The sequence below is a fragment of the Triturus cristatus genome, chromosome 7 (assembly GCF_964204655.1).
Source record: "Triturus cristatus chromosome 7, aTriCri1.1, whole genome shotgun sequence".
In the NCBI taxonomy this organism is placed as follows: Eukaryota; Metazoa; Chordata; class Amphibia; order Caudata; family Salamandridae; genus Triturus; species Triturus cristatus.
The window spans coordinates 638,470,905-638,496,852 of record NC_140590.1 but is presented as its reverse complement, the minus strand read 5'-3'; positions in this window follow the sequence as shown (position 1 = coordinate 638,496,852).

Here is a 25,948-nt window from a genome sequence, read left to right as displayed (position 1 = left end):
GAAAAATTACCCTTTTTTGGCAAAGTGACTAGCTGTAGTTTTTGAACCCTAGCCCTGCCGGCACCTAGGGAAACCTAGCAAACCTATACATTTTTGAAAACTAGACACCCAGGGGAATCCAGGATGGGGTGTCTTGAGTGCCTCCCACCATGGTCTGTTACCCAGAATCCCTTGCAAACATAAAAAATTGACAAAAAAAACACATTTTCCCCACATTTCTGTGATGGAAAGTTCTGGAATCTGCGTGGATCCACAAATTTCCACCCACCCCGCGTTCCACAAAGTCCTACGAGAAAAATGGTACCTCACTTGTGCGGGTCGGCCTAGTGCCCGCGACAGGAAACGGCGCAAAACGCAACATGGTTACACCTCAATTTTGCAGTGAAAAATTACCCTCTTTTGGCAAAGTGACTAGCTGTAGTTTTTGAACCCTAGCCCTGCCGGCACCTAGGGAAACCTAGCAAACCTATACATTTTTGAAAACTAGACACCCAGGGGAATCCAGGATGGGGTGACTTAAGTGCCTCCCACCATGGTCTGTTACCCAGAATCCCTTGCAAACATAAAAAATTGACCAAAAAAAACACATTTTCCCCACATTTCTGTGATGGAAAGTTCTGGAATCTACATGGATCCACAAATTTCCACCCACCCCGCGTTCCCCAAAGTCCTACGAGAAAAACCAAGACCGAAGAATACATCGCAGCTGGGAATCAGTATGCAAACGATATGGCTCAATATTGTGCGCGAAACCAGAATTCGGTGAACAGGACAAAAGAGAAGGAAATGAATTCATATCCCTTGTTGTTTACTAACATTGTGAATACATGGGAAGAAGTGAGGCAGTTACAGAAAGAAGCAGGAGATGAGGAAATGAGACAATGGGTCAAGGCAGGATGTGCACCAAGGGAAACAGATCATGTGTGGGTCTATCGGGATGGAAGACCAGTTATGCCTGATAGATGGTGTCAGCCATGGCCCGGATGAATTATGGATAAGCACACGTAGGGAGAGATGCAATGCTTAGATTATTTAAGCAGACATGGTCCAATGCAAAATTCAGAATTGTAGCTGAGAGCCTTTGTCAAAGATTCCTTAAATGTCAGCAGTTCAATCCTGGAAGAAAAACAGTGGTAAATCTTGGAACGATAGGTCGAGAAGGAGGGCCTTTCACCAGAATGCAAATCGACTTCATTGAGATGCCTCCCTGTAACAGCTTGAGGTATGTTTTACTGATGGTCTGCCTGTTTTCTAGATGGGTAGAAGCATATCCCACAAGAAGAAGTGATCGAATAACTGTAGCAAAACTGCTTTTGAGGGAATTCATCCCAAGATTTGGGTTTCCAGTCACAATTGAGTCAGATAGAGGAAAACATTTCCTTAATGAAATCATGAAGCTAATTTGTGAAGCATTCAATGTACAACAAAAACTGCATTGTGCCTATCGGCCAGAGGCTTCTGGTGTGGTAGAACAGGTAAATGGCACTATTAAAAACAGATTAGGAAAGATGTGTTTAGCCACAGGAATGAAATGGCCTGATGTCTTGCCTCTGGTACTCATGACTATCAGATCAATTCCAGATAGGAACACAGGTTTGAGTCCCCACAAGATTGTGATGGGGAGAGCAATGAGGCATGTATTCATACCAGTCAACAAGTTATTGCCTATCCCTGATGACTTGGTGTTGGATTACTGTAAGGGGCTTGCTGACGCCGTACATTCTGTGTTTCATCAGGTTGGATCGGATGCCACCACCCTTGAAAAGAAGCCAGCTCATGATCTGAGCCCAGGTGACTGGGTGAGAATTAAAGTGAACAGAAGAAGGAACTGTTTGGTCCCACGTTGGGGAAAACCATGACAAGTGATTTTAACTACAACAACAGCTGTAAAGTGTGCACGAATAAAGAACTGGATCCATGCTAGTCATTTCTTGCGAATTCCAAACCCAGTGGATAACAAGGAAGGAGAGTATTTTGAAGAATCAGAAACTAGCTCTGAATCTGATACTGAAGACACTAGAACAGGACAAAATTCTGAAAGGGGGGGGAGTCAGAACCAAATTTGACCGTTGCCCCAGAGAACATTCCCTTGAGGAGCTCAGACTCAGAGACTGAACAAGCACAGGTATATACAGGATAAGAGAAAAACAGTGAAGAGATAATTAAAGAAGTTCTGGATAAAGAAATTCCTGATGGAAAGTTGAGAGAAATTCCGCCTGAAGTAACAAAAGCAGATGGTCAGGTGACAGATTCAGAAAGTGAGGGAAAGATTTTTGCGAAGACCCCCGAGGAGTTGTAGGGAATTCAAACATCCAGTTAGAGGAAGGGACATTTAGTCAGCAGGAAGATTGTGTGCAGGAAACACGAGGAGGGACAGAAGTAGGGAAAATAAAAGAAGTGGTGGAAAGAAAAACAGCTGAAAGTAAAAGTCAAGTTGAAACAGAATCAGAGGACAGTGATGAAGAAGCACCAGATGGTCGAGTCCTGAGAAAAAGACCATGGAGAGCTGAGTAAAAACGAAAAGGGAAATAAATTGAAAAGATCAGCAAGAGATAAAATCTGGCCAAACAAAATAAAGAGATTAAGATACCGACTGACACGAGTAAATTCATCCAGAGCTGAACAAGTGAATGAAGTATCTAGTCAAGAAAAATTGAAAGACGAGGGAAAAACGACAACAGAAGAAAATAAGAGAACAAGAAAACCTAACCAGAAGTATAAGTCGCCGGAATGGTCATATGTGACGCTGCCTGAAATAAAAGAAGAGGCGGATAGCCACGAAAATCCAGAGGTGACTGTACCAGAAGTGGTTGAGGAAGACGAAGAATCGGAAATCCTGAGAGTTATCTTGTCCGACATTGGAGAAGAAACGGATGTTCAGGAAGTTCTGTATCAAGATTGTGAAAGAAAAGTGAAAGACGATCAAATGCCAAACTGAAAAGACCAAAAGTGATACCAATGGAAAGACAATAAAATGACTGGAAAAGACATAACTGATAGAACCAAGTAGGTGCTTAGAGCCTTGGGTTAGACAAAACTAGTTGTGAAGTACAAGAGGCTAAGTCAAAAGACACTGATCATTTTTTCGAAATGGCAAACATAGAGAATAGAAAAACTAAATGTGTATTTCGTAGAAGGTGGTTAAAATGTGTTGTTGTTGTACAGGATTACTAATGCTTTTATGGAGTGCTTTGGCTTTAATGATCTCATTTAAAGTTACACTAGAAACAATAGAAGGACATAGTGAGAATACAACTAATGTAGAAAAGTTTCAGAAAGTATATCCGACTAATATAGATAGAAATTATTTACATAAAGACAGGTCTATAAATGATTTCTCTAACAATGTATTCTCAAAATTACTGTATGAATATGTAAAGACAATGGACATGAGGGACTGCTATGTCTGCATGCAGTTACCTGCATCTGTATCTGAGGGAGTGACCTCTCATCACCTCCCAGTAACGTATGGAATAACATGTAGTGTAATAGCAAGTTTGTTTTACAAAATAGGGAAATTAGAATATTACTTTTCAGATGTAGATAACATATTTTCACAAGTACCTGTAATTAACAAATTGAATAAAGTAAAACCTGCATCGGTATTAGGTGAATTTTTCTTAGAAACTAAAGAGTTAACATTAGAGTCCATATTTAGAAATAATCTTACTTGTAGTTTAAAGAAGAAGGAGAAAGTGTTCTTGGATATGGTTGAAGAAAGGAGATTGAAAATGCAAAAGAAAGTATCTGAGGGAAGAAAGGAAAGGACAGTCTGGGATGTTGAAAAGGAAAAACATTTGAAAGGAGAAGCTAGTCCAACAATGGCTTTAGATTGGCCTCAGAAAGGAAAGTTGTGTATTAGAAGGAATCAATCTGTATATGATAATTATTTTGTAGGTAACAGTGATTGCCATGATACATATCGAATCATGGGTGGATGGGGATTTAAAGGAGAAAATTATCCAGTTTTTCCTGGGTTATATTTTATCTGCGGGGAAAAAGCATATTATCGATTACCAGATCACTGGTTTGGCACATGTATGTGGGCCTGGTTTTCCCAAAGATATTCCATGTGGGAAGAGGAAGAGATGGTGTACATGAGTTAGGTAGACAACTAACACGTAGAAAGAGAGAATCTTGGTCAGAAATTGTGGGAGACATTTTTGGAGCATTGATACCAGCAGTGGGAATAACACTGAATGCACATAAAATTAGAAAATGATCAACAGTAGTGGATCGCTTGTCAACAAGCACTGCTGGAGAATTTTTATTGGTAAATACAGAGCTGGTTGCTATGCGTGCTATGGTAATGCAACATCGACTTGCCCTTGATATAATTTTGGCAAAAGAGGGTGGAGTCTGTGGAATGCTGAAAGTTCAACATTGTTGTACTTATATTTCGGACGAATGTCAAGATCTAAAGTCATATATTAAAAATATAACTGATTTGCATGAGGAAATTGCACCACTGGAGGTTGAAAGTGTTTGGGAAAAGATTGGAAAGAAATTATCTTCTATTTAAGATTTCCTATTAAAATTAGGTAGTACATTTATAGGTAAAATCCTATTTCCGCTAACCTGTGTAATTTTTCTAGTATTAGTTATAAGACTAGGATGTTTATGTTGTAAAAGAAAGAAAATACAGAAAAATATAACGAGAGAGACTTTGAAAAAGAAAGAAAATAAAAGACGAGAAAAAGAATTTGAAGAAGTAGAATTAGAAGAAATGAAAGATAGTATGTATAAAAAGGCAAGAGAAGAAGAAATTGGGGAAACAGAAATGTGAACTAAAATTCTATGAATTCATTTTCTTTTCTTAATAAATTTACAAAATTTTAGGTATTGTGGTGATAAAATCACCAAAGGGGGGATTGATGGAGCAGATAGTGCAACATTTTGTATACCTCCTCTATTTTTGCATGAAAATACTAATTATATAATCTATTAATTATAATATTATTAAATGAGTGTTGCATGTATACTAATCAACATTATTAATACTTAAACTACACATGGGATTTGCTAATTGCATGGCTAAATAACTCTTATAACTAAAATCTGTACGCATATTAACAATAGTATATGTGGTAATAGAATACTACATGATATATGTTGCTTTGTGATGTTGCACCCTCGAGGAGGATCGAAAATAATTGCTTTAAATGTCGCTATATGGTAGATAAATACAAGCACATAGAGAGATTAGCAAGGGGTTAACATTAGGATCACCATTTCTATGAATTAATTATTCTTTTGTGTTTGTTTCGCTTAAGTTGGCATCAGGGACTAAATCCAATATGGCTGCTGTCACCAAACGCAGAAGTGGCCACTGTCTCATGAGGCGCGGAGTGAGCTACGCATGTGCAAGAAATCTCCTAAACCTCGTAGCGACCTTTGCACAAAGTGTCCCCAGTCAAGGATACGAAATGGGACATTCGCCAAGACACGGGAACAATCAACCTTACAGTAAACCGGAACAAGCCGATACTTCGCTGACCAATGACCTCACCCCTCTAACTGTACTGAAAATCTGGGAATATAAGTCGTATGATCTCAACCAGCCAATCACTTCTGTTCTAAAGTTTAAAATTGGATCTTCTTTGACTTGATTTATTATAAAAAAGGGTAGTAGAATAGGGAGGGTTCAGATCTCTCTTTCTTTTCATTCATCATTTTTCCACGTTCGTTCGTTGTGACACCTTTTCTGAAGATCCAGATGCTGCCCGACCGCTTGATGACTGCAAAGTTTTTCTAAAAATCCACGGGCTATGATAGATGCTTGCACGATTTCTGGTCCTTTGATAAATTGGGACAGTAGCGTGCTCAGCAGAGGACTTTGAGCTTTGGCCTGCTTTTTCGGACAATTTACGACAAATTTTGGTTATGCAGAGCCAATGAATTAGAGGACTTCAAATAGCCAGATTAGGTAAATATGATGTTCTGCGATTTATTTGAATTGATCTAAAACCTCTAAACTTTGACGAGACAAAAGCAAATACTAATCATTATGAAAATTTAAATAAACAGACATTGATTAACAAGAAATATGAGTTTGTGGTTTTATTAAGGGAAATAAGGATTCTGAGTCTTAAAATGTGTTTTAGCTGGTTCTAAATCACCATCAACCAATCCAACTAACTTGGTCCGTTGACCAAGTGGGTGGAGTGCCTTGATGTTTGGGACTAGGGGATCTATAGGCGAAGGATGCTTATGTATATTTTGTAAAATTACTTTTCTCTCCCTATAGGTTATAAGGTATTTCCCCCCACTTGTCCAGCGCTTGAATTACTCATCCCTCCTGTGTGCAGACTCATGAGAGAGACGTATGAGTGTTGGTGTTATGGGCCCCACCAATGATTGTGTGTTTGAATGAGCTAGAGTGACGTCGGGTCTGTGCGCAGGGAGGATATCGGTAAATGTTGTTCCCCATCTTCCCAGTCTCGCGCTGGATCAGTACCTTCCATTCGGACCAAGGTTCAGCGTTCGCCTCTAAGGCATACATGGAAGAGATGAAGTCTATGGGGGTGCTGGTGCAGTTTTCGTCTCCATACAGGCCTGAGGGCAATTCATTTGTGGAGCGCATGAACCGTGACTTAAAGCAATCCTTGACAGCTAGAGTCTTAGGTACTGGCAGAAACTGGCTTGCCCATTTGCATGGTGTTCAACGTGCACTCAATAATCTCCCTAGAAAATCTCTGGGTGGGCAGACCTTATACGAAATGTTCTTTGGCATTAAAATGTTTGTGCCAGACCTTGATGGTCTAGATGTTGTGGCGGCTGCTGCAAACTTTGACGTAGATAATCATTCTACGGTGTTACAGGATCTACAAAAGACCTGTGACAGCTACACAACTGAACATTTACTGCTGATTCCGATTGCCAAACCAGATTGGTCGCACACTACTACACCTACCAGGCGTGTTCCCCCAATGAAAATGGTCCCTGAAGGTCAGCGTCGGCGGATACACCTATGCTCGAGTGTGAATGCAAGTATGCGTGGCGTGTGCCATCCCTGGACACGTGTTTCGAGGTAGTTGCCTCTCGTCAGCAGGGAGTAGGAAAATGTGTGGGGTTGCTGTGTAAGCTGCTAAAATCGTTATCAGGTCTAGTACCTCTCGTAGCGCGCAGGTGCGTAACCATGAGTCCGTCGACTCCACCGGCTCAAGGGAGCCTGAATATAAAGTTAAACCAGATTGGTCGCACACTACTACACCTAACAGGCGTGTTCCCCCAATGAAAATGGTCCCTGAAGGTCAGCGTCGGCGGATACACCTATGCTCGAGTGTGAATGCAAGTATGCGTGGCGTGTGCCAACCCTGGACACGTGTTTCGAGGTAGTTGCCTCTCGTCAGCAGGGAGTAGGAAAATGTGTGGGGTTGCTGTGTAAGCTGCTAAAATCGTTATCAGGTCTAGTACCTCTCGTAGCGCGCAGGTGCGTAACCATGAGTCCGTCGACTCCACCGGCTCAAGGGAGCCTGAATATAAAGTTAAACCAGATTGGTCGCACACTACTACACCTACCAGGCGTGTTCCCCCAATGAAAATGGTCCCTGAAGGTCAGCGTCGGCGGATACACCTATGCTCGAGTGTGAATGCAAGTATGCGTGGCGTGTGCCATCCCTGGACACGTGTTTCGAGGTAGTTGCCTCTCGTCAGCAGGGAGTAGGAAAATGTGTGGGGTTGCTGTGTAAGCTGCTAAAATCGTTATCAGGTCTAGTACCTCTCGTAGCGCGCAGGTGCGTAACCATGAGTCCGTCGACTCCACCGGCTCAAGGGAGCCTGAATATAAAGTTAAACCAGATTGGTCGCACACTACTACACCTACCAGGCGTGTTCCCCCAATGAAAATGGTCCCTGAAGGTCAGCGTCGGCGGATACACCTATGCTCGAGTGTGAATGCAAGTATGCGTGGCGTGTGCCATCCCTGGACACGTGTTTCGAGGTAGTTGCCTCTCGTCAGCAGGGAGTAGGAAAATGTGTGGGGTTGCTGTGTAAGCTGCTAAAATCGTTATCAGGTCTAGTACCTCTCGTAGCGCGCAGGTGCGTAACCATGAGTCCGTCGACTCCACCGGCTCAAGGGAGCCTGAATATAAAGTTAAACCAGATTGGTCGCACACTACTACACCTACCAGGCGTGTTCCCCCAATGAAAATGGTCCCTGAAGGTCAGCGTCGGCGGATACACCTATGCTCGAGTGTGAATGCAAGTATGCGTGGCGTGTGCCATCCCTGGACACGTGTTTCGAGGTAGTTGCCTCTCGTCAGCAGGGAGTAGGAAAATGTGTGGGGTTGCTGTGTAAGCTGCTAAAATCGTTATCAGGTCTAGTACCTCTCGTAGCGCGCAGGTGCGTAACCATGAGTCCGTCGACTCCACCGGCTCAAGGGAGCCTGAATATAAAGTTAAACCAGATTGGTCGCACACTACTACACCTACCAGGCGTGTTCCCCCAATGAAAATGGTCCCTGAAGGTCAGCGTCGGCGGATACACCTATGCTCGAGTGTGAATGCAAGTATGCGTGGCGTGTGCCATCCCTGGACACGTGTTTCGAGGTAGTTGCCTCTCGTCAGCAGGGAGTAGGAAAATGTGTGGGGTTGCTGTGTAAGCTGCTAAAATCGTTATCAGGTCTAGTACCTCTCGTAGCGCGCAGGTGCGTAACCATGAGTCCGTCGACTCCACCGGCTCAAGGGAGCCTGAATATAAAGTTAAACCAGATTGGTCGCACACTACTACACCTACCAGGCGTGTTCCCCCAATGAAAATGGTCCCTGAAGGTCAGCGTCGGCGGATACACCTATGCTCGAGTGTGAATGCAAGTATGCGTGGCGTGTGCCATCCCTGGACACGTGTTTCGAGGTAGTTGCCTCTCGTCAGCAGGGAGTAGGAAAATGTGTGGGGTTGCTGTGTAAGCTGCTAAAATCGCTATCAGGTCTAGTACCTCTCGTAGCGCGCAGGTGCGTAACCATGAGTCCGTCAACTCCACCGGCTCAAGGGAGCCTGAATATAAAGTTAAACCAGATTGGTCGCACACTACTACACCTACCAGGCGTGTTCCCCCAATGAAAATGGTCCCTGAAGGTCAGCGTCGGCGGATACACCTATGCTCGAGTGTGAATGCAAGTATGCGTGGCGTGTGCCATCCCTGGACACGTGTTTCGAGGTAGTTGCCTCTCGTCAGCAGGGAGTAGGAAAATGTGTGGGGTTGCTGTGTAAGCTGCTAAAATCGTTATCAGGTCTAGTACCTCTCGTAGCGCGCAGGTGCGTAACCATGAGTCCGTCGACTCCACCGGCTCAAGGGAGCCTGAATATAAAGTTAAACCAGATTGGTCGCACACTACTACACCTACCAGGCGTGTTCCCCCAATGAAAATGGTCCCTGAAGGTCAGCGTCGGCGGATACACCTATGCTCGAGTGTGAATGCAAGTATGCGTGGCGTGTGCCATCCCTGGACACGTGTTTCGAGGTAGTTGCCTCTCGTCAGCAGGGAGTAGGAAAATGTGTGGGGTTGCTGTGTAAGCTGCTAAAATCGTTATCAGGTCTAGTACCTCTCGTAGCGCGCAGGTGCGTAACCATGAGTCCGTCGACTCCACCGGCTCAAGGGAGCCTGAATATAAAGTTAAACCAGATTGGTCGCACACTACTACACCTACCAGGCGTGTTCCCCCAATGAAAATGGTCCCTGAAGGTCAGCGTCGGCGGATACACCTATGCTCGAGTGTGAATGCAAGTATGCGTGGCGTGTGCCATCCCTGGACACGTGTTTCGAGGTAGTTGCCTCTCGTCAGCAGGGAGTAGGAAAATGTGTGGGGTTGCTGTGTAAGCTGCTAAAATCGTTATCAGGTCTAGTACCTCTCGTAGCGCGCAGGTGCGTAACCATGAGTCCGTCGACTCCACCGGCTCAAGGGAGCCTGAATATAAAGTTAAACCAGATTGGTCGCACACTACTACACCTACCAGGCGTGTTCCCCCAATGAAAATGGTCCCTGAAGGTCAGCGTCGGCGGATACACCTATGCTCGAGTGTGAATGCAAGTATGCGTGGCGTGTGCCATCCCTGGACACGTGTTTCGAGGTAGTTGCCTCTCGTCAGCAGGGAGTAGGAAAATGTGTGGGGTTGCTGTGTAAGCTGCTAAAATCGTTATCAGGTCTAGTACCTCTCGTAGCGCGCAGGTGCGTAACCATGAGTCCGTCGACTCCACCGGCTCAAGGGAGCCTGAATATAAAGTTAAACCAGATTGGTCGCACACTACTACACCTACCAGGCGTGTTCCCCCAATGAAAATGGTCCCTGAAGGTCAGCGTCGGCGGATACACCTATGCTCGAGTGTGAATGCAAGTATGCGTGGCGTGTGCCATCCCTGGACACGTGTTTCGAGGTAGTTGCCTCTCGTCAGCAGGGAGTAGGAAAATGTGTGGGGTTGCTGTGTAAGCTGCTAAAATCGTTATCAGGTCTAGTACCTCTCGTAGCGCGCAGGTGCGTAACCATGAGTCCGTCAACTCCACCGGCTCAAGGGAGCCTGAATATAAAGTTAAACCAGATTGGTCGCACACTACTACACCTACCAGGCGTGTTCCCCCAATGAAAATGGTCCCTGAAGGTCAGCGTCGGCGGATACACCTATGCTCGAGTGTGAATGCAAGTATGTGTGGCGTGTGCCATCCCTGGACACGTGTTTCGAGGTAGTTGCCTCTCGTCAGCAGGGAGTAGGAAAATGTGTGGGGTTGCTGTGTAAGCTGCTAAAATCGTTATCAGGTCTAGTACCTCTCGTAGCGCGCAGGTGCGTAACCAGGAGTCCGTCGACTCCACCGGCTCAAGGGAGCCTGAATATAAAGTTAAACCAGATTGGTCGCACACTACTACACCTACCAGGCGTGTTCCCCCAATGAAAATGGTCCCTGAAGGTCAGCGTCGGCGGATACACCTATGCTCGAGTGTGAATGCAAGTATGCGTGGCGTGTGCCATCCCTGGACACGTGTTTCGAGGTAGTTGCCTCTCGTCAGCAGGGAGTAGGAAAATGTGTGGGGTTGCTGTGTAAGCTGCTAAAATCGTTATCAGGTCTAGTACCTCTCGTAGCGTGGGGCTATTTGCTAGTATGACGAGCGGTGTGCGACCCACTTCGCATTTTGTATTTAAAGCTCCCTGAGCTATGGGTTGACGAGCCCGGATCCCGCACCCGCGTGCCGTGAGAGGTACTATACCTGATAATTTTTGGCAGTCTACAGCACCCCGCATACGTACCTGCTCCCTGCTGACGAGAGGCAATTACCTCGAAACACGTGTCCAGGGATGGCATTTTAAACTTTTTACTCGTGGCATAGGTGTACCCGCCGCTGTCACTACATCCTCCAGAATCCTATGGGGCTATTTGCTAGTATGACGAGCGGTGTGCGACCCACTTCGCATTTTGATTCCGATTGCCAGTTGGCTTCCCAAGATTGAAAACCAGGTATGAGAAAAGTTAGAGAACAAAAAAGAATTTGGTCCCACATATTGTGCACCAGTTCCAGTACTTGGATTGAAGGGTACACATACAGTCATTTTACCACCTTTATCTGGTCGCAAAGACAACAGATACATCACAGTGGACAATGTCAAGTTACACCGTGTGGCCGAGTCTAAATGGTGTAACACCAGCTGTTTACAGCAACTATGTTTCTTTGAATCAGGTAATCACAACGACCACGACTGAAGCCCTTACCGGTGTGAGTGAGATGAAAACTGCTGTTGACCTTTCGTCTGTTCTGCCTCCATCCTCTTCCACCGCTCATGTCGAGTATATGTATCCTCCAGATGAGTCTCAGAGGGAAGTGCCGAGCAATCCTGGACAACATCACGCTGATAAATCCCACCCACCTTTGATGCCGAGGGATGCAAACTGTCACTTTGGGGACCACGCTAGCTTCTCTTATGACTCATCATCCTCGACTTCCAGTTTGGCAGTCCCACCAACTAAGTGTTTTCTTCTCTTGGTTCAAAAAGACTTACCTGGTTCCTCCATGGACCTATATTTGGTTGATACTTATCCTGATTTTCCTCTTCATGTCGATTGGATTTGTGACAGTGTTCTTTTTACTCATAAATGGTTATTATTTGCCAGAACGCTCTGCTGTGAGCTTGGTTGATGGAATTCTGGCCCCTCACACATTGTCCCATATAATGAAACTTGATCAGACACTTGTGAACATTTTGGCATTCCTGGTTGCAGATGGCATCGTTTGGGACAAAGTAGCTTTCAAAATTCACGGTCTGATCGAGGTGCTCAGTGAGCCATACGTGTTTTGCGTCTCATTAGGAGATGTGGTAACACGGGACATACATTCTGACGATTGGGATGTGCAAGCAGTACATTCCTTGTTTTCGGATTTAAAATATTATGCTGCATTTCATGCTGAAGATTTGTAGTTAAATTCTGCTGATCTCTTCTGTTATCAACATTATGGGCATAATTTTTTGCACAAAACAAACGCTTTAAGACCTGTTCTTAATTACACTCAATGGGAACATTGTCCTACTCCCGTACAAGGGAGTTCTAAAACTCTTACAGATAAGTTCACTTATTTTACAGACTATGACACGTCTAATCTGGAATACTATCTTTTTAAACTGCAGTTGTCAACTCAATTCAAATTTCTATTGACCCACACTAAATTGATTTACGCCAACTCATTTAGGACTAAATTAGCTACACAGGGTTATGATCACTGGAAAGAGACCATTGGTTTAAAATCAATCTGGGGCACGAAGCCTTGGCAGGTTCAGGGAACTGAGGCTTTGCATCGTGCCTGTCTGATCCCAACTCAAATTTTATTTTTGAATAATACAGTGTACCAAGCCATTTGTTTCTGCTTGGGCACTGTAAAAAATTTAAATATCCCACCCATTCAGTCATTAACGGAATATGACAACGTGTGTGCTCAAATTAATTATACTATTGATACATTACAGGCTTTATTTTGAAATGACACTTTCAATGTCTCTGAAATTGATTTATCCGGGTGGTTAGTGTGGCAAACAAATTCAAATGCATGTCAATTGCGTTTTTATAATGTAACACCTGGTTTCACACAAAGTAGACCGGATCCTCGTTATCCACTTACACATTCGGTCACCACATACTCGGTGGGTAAATTGTGCCAACAGTGGTTGGAACATTCCACCTTATCGTCAGTGAAACAACATCTTACACTCTTCTCGAGTGACATCAATGTGGCTGATTTCATCCTAGGATTCCTAGATCTAAGAGATTTATTTATACCGCTTACAATGAGATTTGGAAACTTTCGCAGATTGAGGCAGCTCTTCGTCTGCGCCAAATTGATCAAGCAAATTTAGAAAAAGTCCTTGCCGTAGTCGACAATAGCATTAATACACTTTCATCACGCATTTATACCTTGGATAATATTGTTGAGTCTGTTATTGATATTGTTCAAAGTGATGTATCTGTGTTGTATCATGGTCAGAATCAATTAACATCTGTTATGCAGTTCGCATGGACGTTACAGACTCTCAAAATGGGGAAGGTCTCTTGGAATTATTTGAATGCTTCTGCTTTGTTTTTACCGTTTAATCTAACTGATAAACAGAGATTTATGTCCATGAAAGATGCTGCATATACACTTTTGCATATTGAACAATTGGAGCCCCTGCCGTTCTCGGACTCTGCTGTTTGGTTAATTCATGAGGTCATCTCTCTCCCTTTTTCGCTGTTTCAATTTAAATTATGCATGCAACATTTTCCAATTGACCGTTTTGAAACACTGGGTAGTGCATTTCTCCATGAATTATGGTCCCTACCTTTCACTTACAGATGTCAGCGGGAGGATAAGGAAGTTTTTCTAACAGGGGTGGACTGCGATTCCACAGTAGGACATTCCCTGGTTTGTAAACACGTTAAATTGCATGGCGCATGTAATGTATCAGCGCCTAATCTCGCTTGTTTTTTTTAAAGGAACCCCAGTGCTGTCAATAATTCCCGCTTTTACCTTGCTCACTAACGGCAGTTATCTTATTTTAAACAACCAAGACTGCTGTGGTTTACGGGCAGGAATTCCGTATTAAAGTACGTTTCACAGCTTGTAACTTGTTGTAGCAATGTGCTATTTCTGCCCCCGCATGGGAGTGTAGATAGTTCCATTTGTCCTTCCATTCCCACTTTGAAAAGAGATTTCAACAAATTGAGCAAGCTCAAAGCGCTATTATTCCAACAAGAAATGGTTCTCACTTCTGCTCGAGAGACCTTCGAGTTACAGGTGGCTAGGACATCTAGCGAGATTCAGTCCCTTCTGAACACTAACCTCCCACTTCACTTTGGGGAGCTTATACGTCAATTATTTAATGCGCCTGACACTAAAGGCCTTGCACATTTTTTTAAACGTGTGGGATCCGGCCTTGTGACTTCCTGTCAGACGATATTTGGAGTAATACTGGTTTTATTAATTCTATTTTTTCCAGCGTCTTCGGAGGATTCCCTTTATTACTAACGTTAGGTGGTGGAATCCTGCTTCATCTGTTCCTGCTGTGCAATGGCTGCTTATCTTGTGGTAATGCACAGACCAGGTCAATAGCAGCTGTACCGTGATCGAATGCAACAAGTTTTTTGATGCTTGCATTAGCAAAGCTTGGCGTGAGTTATGGATTAACTTTTCGTTTTGCTTACTTTACTTGCGTGTAACCAGTGTTCTACTGTCAACGGTGCCCCTTCTATTGGGCTATGCATTTATGTCTCTCCAATACATCATGTCCAGTCCCAGATTTTAACCAGTTGATGGGTACATTAGAGACTCATGACCAGGCTTGTTCTGGGGATGGTGGTATGGCGCGTGCTGTAGCACTTGGATTATTATCTGTGCGGCTGCACAGAACTTCCTGCATCAGTGTTTCATCGAATATCAAGCAAATTGTCCGGTTATACTTTTCAAAGCGTCAGATTATGATGAGCACGTTTGCTCCTTTGACTCCCTTGATTGGATGGCATCCCTTTTTTCTACTAATGATAGGGATGATCTTTTGGAGGGAATTGCATTCTTAAGTCACGTACTTTGTATGGATTTACCACCTCCTTCATAATATCATTATCACGTTGATAACACTTTGTTGGATTTTTTTTTTTCCTCTTTCAAACGCTCTAAACTCTGCTTGGTTTTTGAACTCTGCTTGGTTTTTTAACTCTGCTTGGTTTTTTAACTCTGTTTTGGTCTTTTGTCTATGTCCTATGACCTTACCAAGGGGAGGGTGTCATATGGCCCTTAGGGACATTGTCAACATTGCTAAGTTAGCATGAGCTTTTCTGCCATGATGCTGCTTTTGCGCACGTTACTATATGACTTTCTTTTTGCAAGACTCTTTTTATGCCTTTCACATGAGAACTCTCTGCTTTTCACGTTCTCTGCTGAGTTCCTGGAGTTTTGTTTGAACATGTTGTGTAAGGTAGATAAACAATGCTTACTTGTTATTCTGTTCTGGTCAGTCCCTAGCACCTAGACATAACATGCTAAACACAGCTGCATGTTGTTTTAACATTCACTTGGAGAGAGACTTTCCATGGAGAAGAGCTATGCTGTTCCTATGATGTAAACCTCACATCCAGGCTTTAAGGAATGGGGTCTGCTGTCAAAGCCCAGAGATCTTCTTTTATATAAATAAACTTCTTCCAGTCAAGGGGTGGGTTGTTAGGCCTTATAGTCCTTTTTCTACTGTCTTTATATAATGACTTCCCCCTTTGTACTCTATGGAATTGTAACAATGCTGATATTTCTGAGTTTATCCATTTTGCAGCTGGTAGTGGCTCGTATACTCTATTGTAGAGCACGATAGTTAAAATAAACATTTTGAACTATTACAGTGACTCTGCCAATTCTTATTGTGGACAAGTACATGTGAGCGAGCGAAAGGGTATGTCTTGCTACCGCGATTCCTGAGAGAGTCGGGAGTGTTGTGTTCTGGGTTGTCTAATCATTTGTAGCTTTCTGATTTTTGGAGGAGAACAAATGAGACACTATAGCTAGTCGGTTTTGGGATTTTGGGCACTACGGTGATAGGTTGGGACACCCCTATACACCGAGGTCCTGTTTTCCTGCGCATAGTTCTGTGTAGGTGCAGAATCCCCGCAACACAGCATAAACCTTATTCACTCCTCAACTTCAACACTTTGAGAAGTAGCTTGTGATGTACCATCACATTCAAACCTCACACATAATTTCTGAAATACTCCATGACCTATGCAGTCATAAATGCTTCCCTCTTGAAGACTGAGGCCCTGATTAGGAGTCTGGAGGTCCGAGGACCACCAGACTTGCGGAGGCGCGGCAGAGGTGGTCCAGCCACCGCCGCTCCGATCACCGGTCGGACCGCCATTGCAGCGCAGATGTTGACAGGGAACCGCCATTTCCTGGTGGTGGCGGGGATGTAGAGGCAGCAATATGCTTGGCGGGACCTCTTCGGTCCCACCAAGCTTATTACGAGTTTCCTCTCCATCACGGTTTTCATGGCGGTTCCTCCTCCATGAAAACCATGTGCCTCTGGGACCTGGGGTGCATGCAGGGGAAGCAACATGGGCCCCCCAATGTGCACGTACCACAGTTCCTGCACTTTACAGTCCATGCCATGCAGGAACTGTTTTTGGTATTCCCATTGAGGTATCCATTTTCAGAGGCACAGCTGTGGGAACGCCAAAAACAGCCCGACGGACAAGAAAAAACTTGTAATCTGGTGGGTGGCTCGACCACCAGATAGAGGTGCTGGATCGGGCAGCCGGCATGGTGATCCGTTCCTGCACCGCCAAACTCGTAATCGGGCCTTGAGTAATTTCTTTCTAAAATTGTCATGGAACATAAGGCAAAAGATACTGCTCTTTCTGTGCCATTTTGTACCTACTTGTGTACTTGTGCTACTACTACTGCACTTGCATTAACAGTGGTAATGCTTTTTGGTTTATATCAAAAGGTGATAGAATTTTCGCACCAACTATTTCTTTTGTTACATTTTCAAATGCTTTTCTCTGTTCTTTTGACCAGCCAATGAACTCCCCTCCTACAGCAATACCCTCACAGGTTCATTTTGTTCAGCAAAATGTTTTACAAATTTGCCACAATATTCCACCAAACCCATGAATGTCTGAAATTCTTCTTTATCCTGGGGCTCAGGAGCATCTTTTATTGCTTTTGCAAAATCACCTTTATGTTAAACCCATCAGTACAAATGATGTAGCCCAAATATTCAATCTCCTATTAAAGGAAACTGCATATCATCTGGGATACACACAACTTGATTTTTTCCCTTAATAACACCCTGAATCATAAGATGAAAAATGTTTACCACCCAAACAAGCCCAAACAGCAGACTATTAAACTGATAAACCCCTCTGTTGTAATGAAGGGTGTTGGGAGATGTTGACTGAGGATGCAACTTGATTTGGTGGTATGTGCTCCTAAGATCTAATTTTGAAAAGTATAGCATATCCTTCAGGATGAGTACAAGCTTCCTACTATTGGGTAGTGGAAAACTGTCTACCACAATACATTGGCTTTAGGACAGTCGCAAATTGCCATCAGCTTTCTTAATGATAAGTACAGGTGAAACCAACTGGGCAGACACCACAGGCTTTATCACACCTTCTTGAAGCATGTCTTGCAACATATCCTGCGCTTCCTTCCTAAAGGCCAGAGGTAATCTCCTTCTTGTGCCTCACAGGGTGTTATCTTTCATTTAGTACTATTTCGACCACATATTGTTTAAGAGTACCTAAATTACCTGAAACACCTTCTTAGCATACCTCACTTTCTCTTCCACATTTGGCTAGTCTACTACCATGACCCTCACACTTGAATTAATAATAATGTGGCAGCCATACTGGTGCATGCAACCAATTATAGATGGTCCCGACTTTGCTATGTAGATATTTCCTTTGATTTTTATCCCCCTCTCTTTAGGTTCTAACACACTCCTTCCCCATATTTTAACCCATAAGTTTTTTGGTACAATTGTAAACATGGAAGCGGAATCCACCATCAGCGCCATACAATTATTATTGATTACAAATTATATCTTAGGTCTACACTCCCAATTCTGTAGACTTTTTAATATCTTTTAATTCCATCTCCTTCATGCAGGCTATTGACCCCTCAACAACTTTAGCATTGTCTATCACTTATTTCAACTCTATATTTTGTGCCACCCACATCCTCTACTGCATTTTCTTGCTATGACACTGCACTATAGGTTGGTCTTGAATTCTTTGGTCATTTCACAAAATTGACATATTATTGCCAAATCTCTATGTCTTGCTTTAAACTCTTTGACAGACTCATTTGGTTTTTGAGGTTGAGTGTAGAAGTTATGGTGCATCGCTGTGGTAATAACAGCTCAGGTGAAACTTTGCCTCCTCATACACATCAGTAATACTATTTTCATGTGGACCAAGAACTACAGGTAGATACTTAAAAATGTCCTAACCTTCCTTTCCTAAAGTACTTTTTAGCAATGCCTTCTTCTTATTTGGGTTGAAATTCTATCTATCCGCTGCTATCAAATAGTTCTCAAAAAGTTCAATCCAATCCTCCTATTCTGTTAGTGGCGTTCCTGGTTTGGTTAAAAAAAGCAAGGTAGTTTAAATATTTCTTGATGATATTCCTTAATGAAAATAAGCTTTTTTTTGCTCTCAAGAACTGGGAGGGAGGAGGGGTCACAGAGTGCATGGTTCTCCAGAGCTGTTAGCACCTTATCATGGAAAGGAAGGACTGAGTGATTTCTGGGAGTTTTTGAAGTAGGCTGGATCTTGACAATTCTATATTTTTAATATGCAAAACAGAAATATTGTGATTAAGTAAATTATATAGCTTTGGTAAGGACTTTGATAAGATAATTCATATTATTGTGTTATGAGCCCCAATGTACCCCAATATAGGGCTAGGTAGCTGAACAACCTTTTACCTACCTCCTACTGCGATGAGCTCAACAAAAAAAAAATCGAAATCCTTCCCTTCTATCCTTCCACCATCCTTTTCAATCCACAAAATAGACTAACATGTCCACCACTCAAAATAATTTCATATTTCACTATACAAATTCACCACTAATCCTTTATGGGTTCCAGAGTAGCCTGCTACTTGCCGAAAAAGCACTTCAACACCTCATCAGGGGTAGCAAGTGCTATACAAATGCAAACCTTTTTACCTCTTCTACCCTTTCCCTATCCTTCTCAATCCAAATAACTGACTAACATATCCACCACTCAAATTACTTACATATTTCACTATACTAATTTACCACTAACACTGTACGGGTTCGAGAGTAGCGTGCTACTTGCTGAAAAAAAGTACTTTAACCACCCATCAGGGCTAGCAAGCACTATATAAATGCAAACCCTTTTCCGTTTTTTATCCCTCCACTATCCTTCTCAATCCAAATAACCGACTAACATATCCACCACTCAAATTACTTTCATATTTTCACTATACTAATTCACCACTAATCCTTTATGGGTTCCAGAGTAGCCTGCTGCTTGCCGAAAAAGCACTTCAACACCTTATCAGGGGTAGCAAGTGCTATACAAATGCAAACCTTTTTCCCTTTTCTATCCCTCCACTATCCTTCTCAATCCAAATAACTGACTAACATAACCACCACTCAAATTACTTTCCTATTTTCAATATACTAATTCACCACTAATCCTTTATGGGTTCCGGAGTAGTGTGCTACTCGCCAAGGGGTAGTAAGCGCTATATAAATGCAATTACAATACAATACATCTGTCCTACCTTGCTCTCCATAATGGCTCTGGAGCTGACCTTTTACTTAGTTAGGTGCCAAATAAATGTTGTGTGGTTTTCTTTGAAAACTAGCCTCATTTATTATGCATGAGGATTCTTAGTATCACAGCAGGATTACCATCTTCTGCATAATAACTCTGTACAAAAGTCACCCCTATCGTCATCCTTGGATGACAGGCCCGCAGCACCATGTCACATTTAAGTAGAACCCCTGAGGGTACCTTTCGGGTATATAAGTACCACATCTTCCCTTGGCACACCAGAGGAGAAGCATCCATACGGACACGGGACGCTGAAGTCCCTGTACGCAGACACTCCTGCACGCAGTGGTCTGACATCCCTCGTGGGGTGTCCAACTCGAGACGAAGATGGGGTCCTTTGTTCTTTCCCATCAGGTAATGGGGTTGGCTCTTTCCTAGGGGCATTCTTGGCTTCACACCTACATACATGCTAGGTATACTTAGGTTCACTTAGCTAGGGTTTGCATCTTAGGAGTACGCTTGATTATTACTATGTATCTATATGCCTGCATATATTCATTGTTTTACCTTTTATTTACTCTGTTGGTGCTTATCATCGTATACCTCTGTTTCTGTCTAGTAATTGTTGCAGCACACGTATTTTATACTAGAATGACGCAAGTTCAATGAATCATTATTGAAAACGTCCCTATCTTTTATTCTGTGTATCTCTCTGAGACTAAGTGAACACGAGTGACTTAACGAAAAGTACTGTACTGTTTCCACGATCCCTGAAGGATCAAGGGTTGTACTTTTTGATAGTTGTCAGAAACTATTCACTCCTTAGCAGACTATGGAGTACCAGCATTAGGTGAGACTGTTATCTTTGTGATTCAAGCACACAAAGCATTCAGAACAGAGGTGTTCTCTTCTTAGGTTAAGTTCCCCACCTGTAGATGCACACACACATACGTTTCATACCTATTCACCAGATGAACCACCTGAAGAATATTTTCCATACAAGGACATAGAAGTCCTGTTAACTTACCAAGACCTTGATCTGCGTCTCTATAAATCCCTAAAGGCGGATCGCACCATTGAGCTTTCTCAAACTAAGGAGAAATGGGAAGGAGATTTGCCTGTCCCGCTTACGGAGGGTGAGTGGGCGAGAGCATTTGCACAGGTTCGCGAAATGGCTAGTAATGCGAGATTTAAACGGACTCAATTTTATTTTCTGCATCGCGCATACCTGACGCCTCAGTGAACGGCACTTTTTATTCCTGGCAGATCAGCAGCTTGCCCTAGGTGCGGCTCAGATCCAGCCACGTTCCTCCATATGCTCTGGAGTTGCAACCACCACCGGGCCTACTGGCAGCAAGTGAGACTGGTGATAGGTACAGCCACAGCGCTACATATTGAGGCCACCCTAAAACATTGTCTACTGGGAGTATTTCCAGTCCCCAATAAAGGGACGAGCATGAGACACAAATTTGTGCTCTTGGGCCTGATTGTGGCGAAGCGCAGAATCGCAATACACTGGATTCATAGCACTCCCCAAGACATAGATAAAAGGAGGGCAGACATGCAGGAGTGGGGTGTGGCTGAGGAAATTTGTTTAAAACTGGTGCGTACAGATGAGAATGCAGAGAGAGATCTGAATGAGTGGAAGCATACGTTAGAAACCATCCATTAAGGAGCTTACCAATTTTTAGAAGGGGAGGATACAGCTGGGATGTCTGATAGTCCGACACATATAGAAAGTTTAGACGATACAGATGCCCATCACTCATCTCCTACACATACATAGGCAAACTGCAGATTCAACTGAAATAAGTCTGCTATCATATAAGGGATCTGCTATGAGTACCTGAAGCCCAAGCCAGGGCCGGACTGGCCGTAGCGGGCACCGGGCAATCCCCGGTGTACCGCACGGGTGGGGGATGTTTTGGGCCCCTGGGGCCGTTTTTGTTACAGGGCAGTTTTTGCAGCATAGCTGCAAAATCGGCCCTGTAACAAAATCTGCCGAAAACCGGCCCTGGCAAAGAGCTCGGCTGCACCCCCAACCCCTGGGGGAGTGGGGGGGCCGGCTGAGCACTTTGTTAGGGCCGGTTTTGGTTTCCATTCCGGCCCTGGCCCAAGCCCAGGAATGATATCTGTTATCTGCATAGCAGGATGCCGGATCCGACCGCTGCCGCCGCCCTTCCCGTCTTTCTGTTCTTCACCCGTACCCGTCTTCCTTTTTTTGTTGTTTTACCACCTCTTATATAAGAAATTGTAGTCTTGTTACTGTTTAGTATACTAGATAAAAAAGGATTGCATGCAAAATCTGAGTTGAATTGCTTCCCAAATACTGGTACTAGTTCTCTCAGCATCTAGGTGAAAGTAACTGAAAACTGTATGCCACATAAATGTAAAATTGAGATCTATTGTGCTCATATATAGATAGCTCAGAGCTGAGATGTATGACGAAGGATGGGATGTAACTTTTTTTTCTTTTAATGTGCTTATTGATAAGTAACGATTGGCGTACATCACTCAGCATAAAATACATTACGAAATAGTCAGAGGCACACATTAATGAGAATGAAGGTCCATAACAAAGCATTATTCACAGTAATAGTTGTTATATTCAGCCCAGTACCTCCCTTAGTCTCAGTATCGTGTGTTCGGTCCTTTCTTACCAGTCTGTACTGATTAGTCACTATCGTCCGACATCTGCTCAGGCGGGGTGGGGGGCTCACAAATATCGCCCCATATTCGTGTCCATTTCTTGGGGCAGCCTCTCTTGATGTAGACAGCTTTCTCGGTCACCATTGGATGAGATGTAACATTGATGTAAACTTTCATACGCAATTTTGTTAATAAAAATACGTTAAAAAAAAAAAACTTACCAAGAGCATATACATTGATTTAAAAGCGCTCTCCCACATACCACAGAAAAAGTGAGACTTGGTCCACTCAGCAGAGACAGAGCGACTTAGCCAGTCCTAGCTGATTACACACCACTTACCGGGATTGATACATTATCAGCAGCAGACTTGCATCCACTTCACAAAGAAATAATAGAGCCATGCAGAAAACGTACACAGTTTGTTATGCGAACACTCACACTTCAACCTACAAGGGTCACTCCAGCAGGTCAACTACAAGGAACCACAACTAAAATTACCACAAACACTAAACGTGATTATGGGAAGAATGCCCACTAAACATGAGCAAATGCCATTTTGGATATCACAGAAAATAACACAGCTTGAGGCAGTGTTTCCACACACAGGCCCGCAAGAAAAACAGAATACTGACAATCTGTTTTCCAATGGGGATAGCTCCCCGATAGAGAATTGTACCACTTGGGGTACAGTTTTCACTGCCGTTTATACCAGAACGCATGGTATGTCCTCAATAGCAGTCATACCAAAAGTATTGACACAAATACAGAACGAGTATGAGGCAGAACCTGCCCTGGACTTAGGGATGAAATTGATAGGCAATTTTGCCCAGGTATCAACAATTATGTTAGCCAATATAAAAGGGAGAGGCAGCAGCGGTGGCTAAACGCCAACGCCTGAGGGAATGCATGCCTGCACATCAGGAGCGAGAATTACCAAAATTTATGGAAGATACCTATGCTTCACTGGGTAGAGATAACTTGGGAGCCAGACCTGTGAAACCACAATTATTGGGTAATCCTGAAAAGGAAAACTCAAATAAAGCTCCCGATTCTTCTAAAAAGAAATGGGATAATAAACTATCAAAAAACAAGCAGAATGCATCACAATCACGGGGTGGGTCTCCTCAACAGGAGCCCTCTGACAGGAAATATAACCGTAGAAATTGTGACAATATTAAAAAACCTGACAGGTATCAGGAAACTGATACACATTCCTCTCGTTCTTTTCAAGGCTCATCCAGAAACTCAGGGAGGGAAGGACGGTCAGAACGCAGATCAGAAGAGCGAGGCAAGCCAAGAGACACACATCACACTTCAGACTATATTATCAAAAAAGAAGATAATCCAAAAAATAAACCTCAATTTAAAAAGAAGAAAGTAGCTGGCCTTAAAATAAGAAATTCCCAGGTTACTGAGGACTCAACTAATGAATGGGCTCTGACAATGCTAGACAGCGCAGCAGAAGTAACAATAGCTCGCCAGAACCTGATGGAATTTCTTGCGACAGCAGAGCTGACTGAACATATCATGGTGGAAACACCTGATACTAGGGTAAGTGACCCACATCAGTTATATGAAATTATGCTCCAGATGGAGTGGGCATTTCCAGGAAAGTGAAAGGTCTCTTGTGGGAGAACCTGACTTTTGGATACGATATCCTCTTGGCTGAAAAAGATTGGCCACCTGAGTTTGTTATGGACTGCCCAAAAAAAAGAAGCCGTAATATTACCAGCCTTCTCCAACCTCGTTCCAGAATCACTTAAACATTCATACGGGCAGGTGTGGGCAGTAGCACTAGCTCCTGCATTATACCACAATCATGAAGGGTGGGATGCTGAGTCACCTCCTCATGAAATCCCAATAAAAACTACTCCAACTCCACAAAGGCAGTACCCTATAAAACATGACACAAAGAAACAAGTCAGGGAGATCTTAGATCAACTCGAATACCAAGGTGTGATTGGGAATTGCAACTCTTCTATGAATAATCCTCTGTTTCCCGTAATGAAACCCTTCAATTCATACCATCTAGTTTTAGACTACAGGCATTTGAACACATGCCTGAAGAGATTTGCACTACAAAATGCACACAGTGATGCATTAATGAATAACATTGTGCTGAAGAAGAAAATCAAAAAAACACTAGATATCTCAAATGGATCCTTTTGCCAAAATATAGCGCCTGAAAACAGATAATTGACAGCATTTTCGACCCTAAGCTCGCAATGCCAATTTTGTAGACTGTCCCAAGGGTATAAGAATAGCCCCGGGTTGTTCTCAGCAAGAGTATCAGAGCTACTTAAAAGTTTTGATGAGGAGGTATTGTCCTATGTAGATGATATTTATCTGACGCGCAATGAATTATTGGATCATTTGAACAGGGTGAACAACATAATTTAGTGATTCGCCTTTGAGGGCTACAAATGTACATTTAAAAAATCAAAAATTGCCCACCTCAATGTCCTATTTTTAGGATATGAGCTCTCAATTGAAGGAAAAACCCTAGCAGCAATTTTTTAGAAAAATGTGCGCTGCTCCAACCTCCAAAGACTCACAAAAATTATTTGTTTCTTATAAGCTGACTTGATAGCTTCCAGATACTTACTCACACGTGCAAACACCACAAATTTGGTGATCTGTGTAATCGCGTGACAATCCTGGTACACTTATCTCACCTTCAATGAAGGTGAAACTGTACCCATTGCATACAAATATTATTTGTACACAAACGCTGAAATGCATTTTGCATCAACTGAAAAAATACTGACAGCAGTACAGACTGCTTTAGTGAGAGAAAGAGCACTAACTCAGGGGAAACAAATAATTGTTGTGACTCCAGTACTGACCTTAGGGGCTGTTACTAAAGCAAGCGTTCCAAATGTAAAAGCACTGCATCCACGATGTATACAATGGGCTAATTCTCTCACTGCAACAGATGTAGACTACAAATTTGATTCTACACTAAAGACACAAGCGTTCCTGCAGTATGAACAAAAATATCCTCTACCGAATGAAATAATGCCATTAGATCTGTTACACACTCAGCTAAGACACATAGACAAAGTACAACTAATGTGCTTGCAAAGGAAAGAGCGACATCAGAACCGCCTGTAGTAAAAATAGCGTTCTTGTGATTTGGCACCCTATGATGACCCACAACTACCACCATTTTAACTGACTTTAGTGTGTTATTTTACCTTAGTCTGGATATATGAGAGAGTCAGGCATATGCCTGCTTCTCTTCTGTCTTGTAATCTTGCTGTCTTTTAGTGAGAGCTGTCACGGAGTAGAACAGTACATTTATATTACAAGTGCTTACTATTGGCTTTGACCAGACTTTGCATTGCTTGCTAATTATGAGTTCTGACTATTGGCTCTGACATGGCCTCATGTCTTCTTGTTCTCTGATTTTACCTTGCTTCTGCGTGCAAAGGAGTGCCTGTGATTCACATTCATAGTCTTTCTGCTCCTCACTTGTTTTTTGCACCTCACTGAGTGAACTGGATATTATCTGTAGAATGTACAACTCTGTCTCGGAGTCAAAATACAGG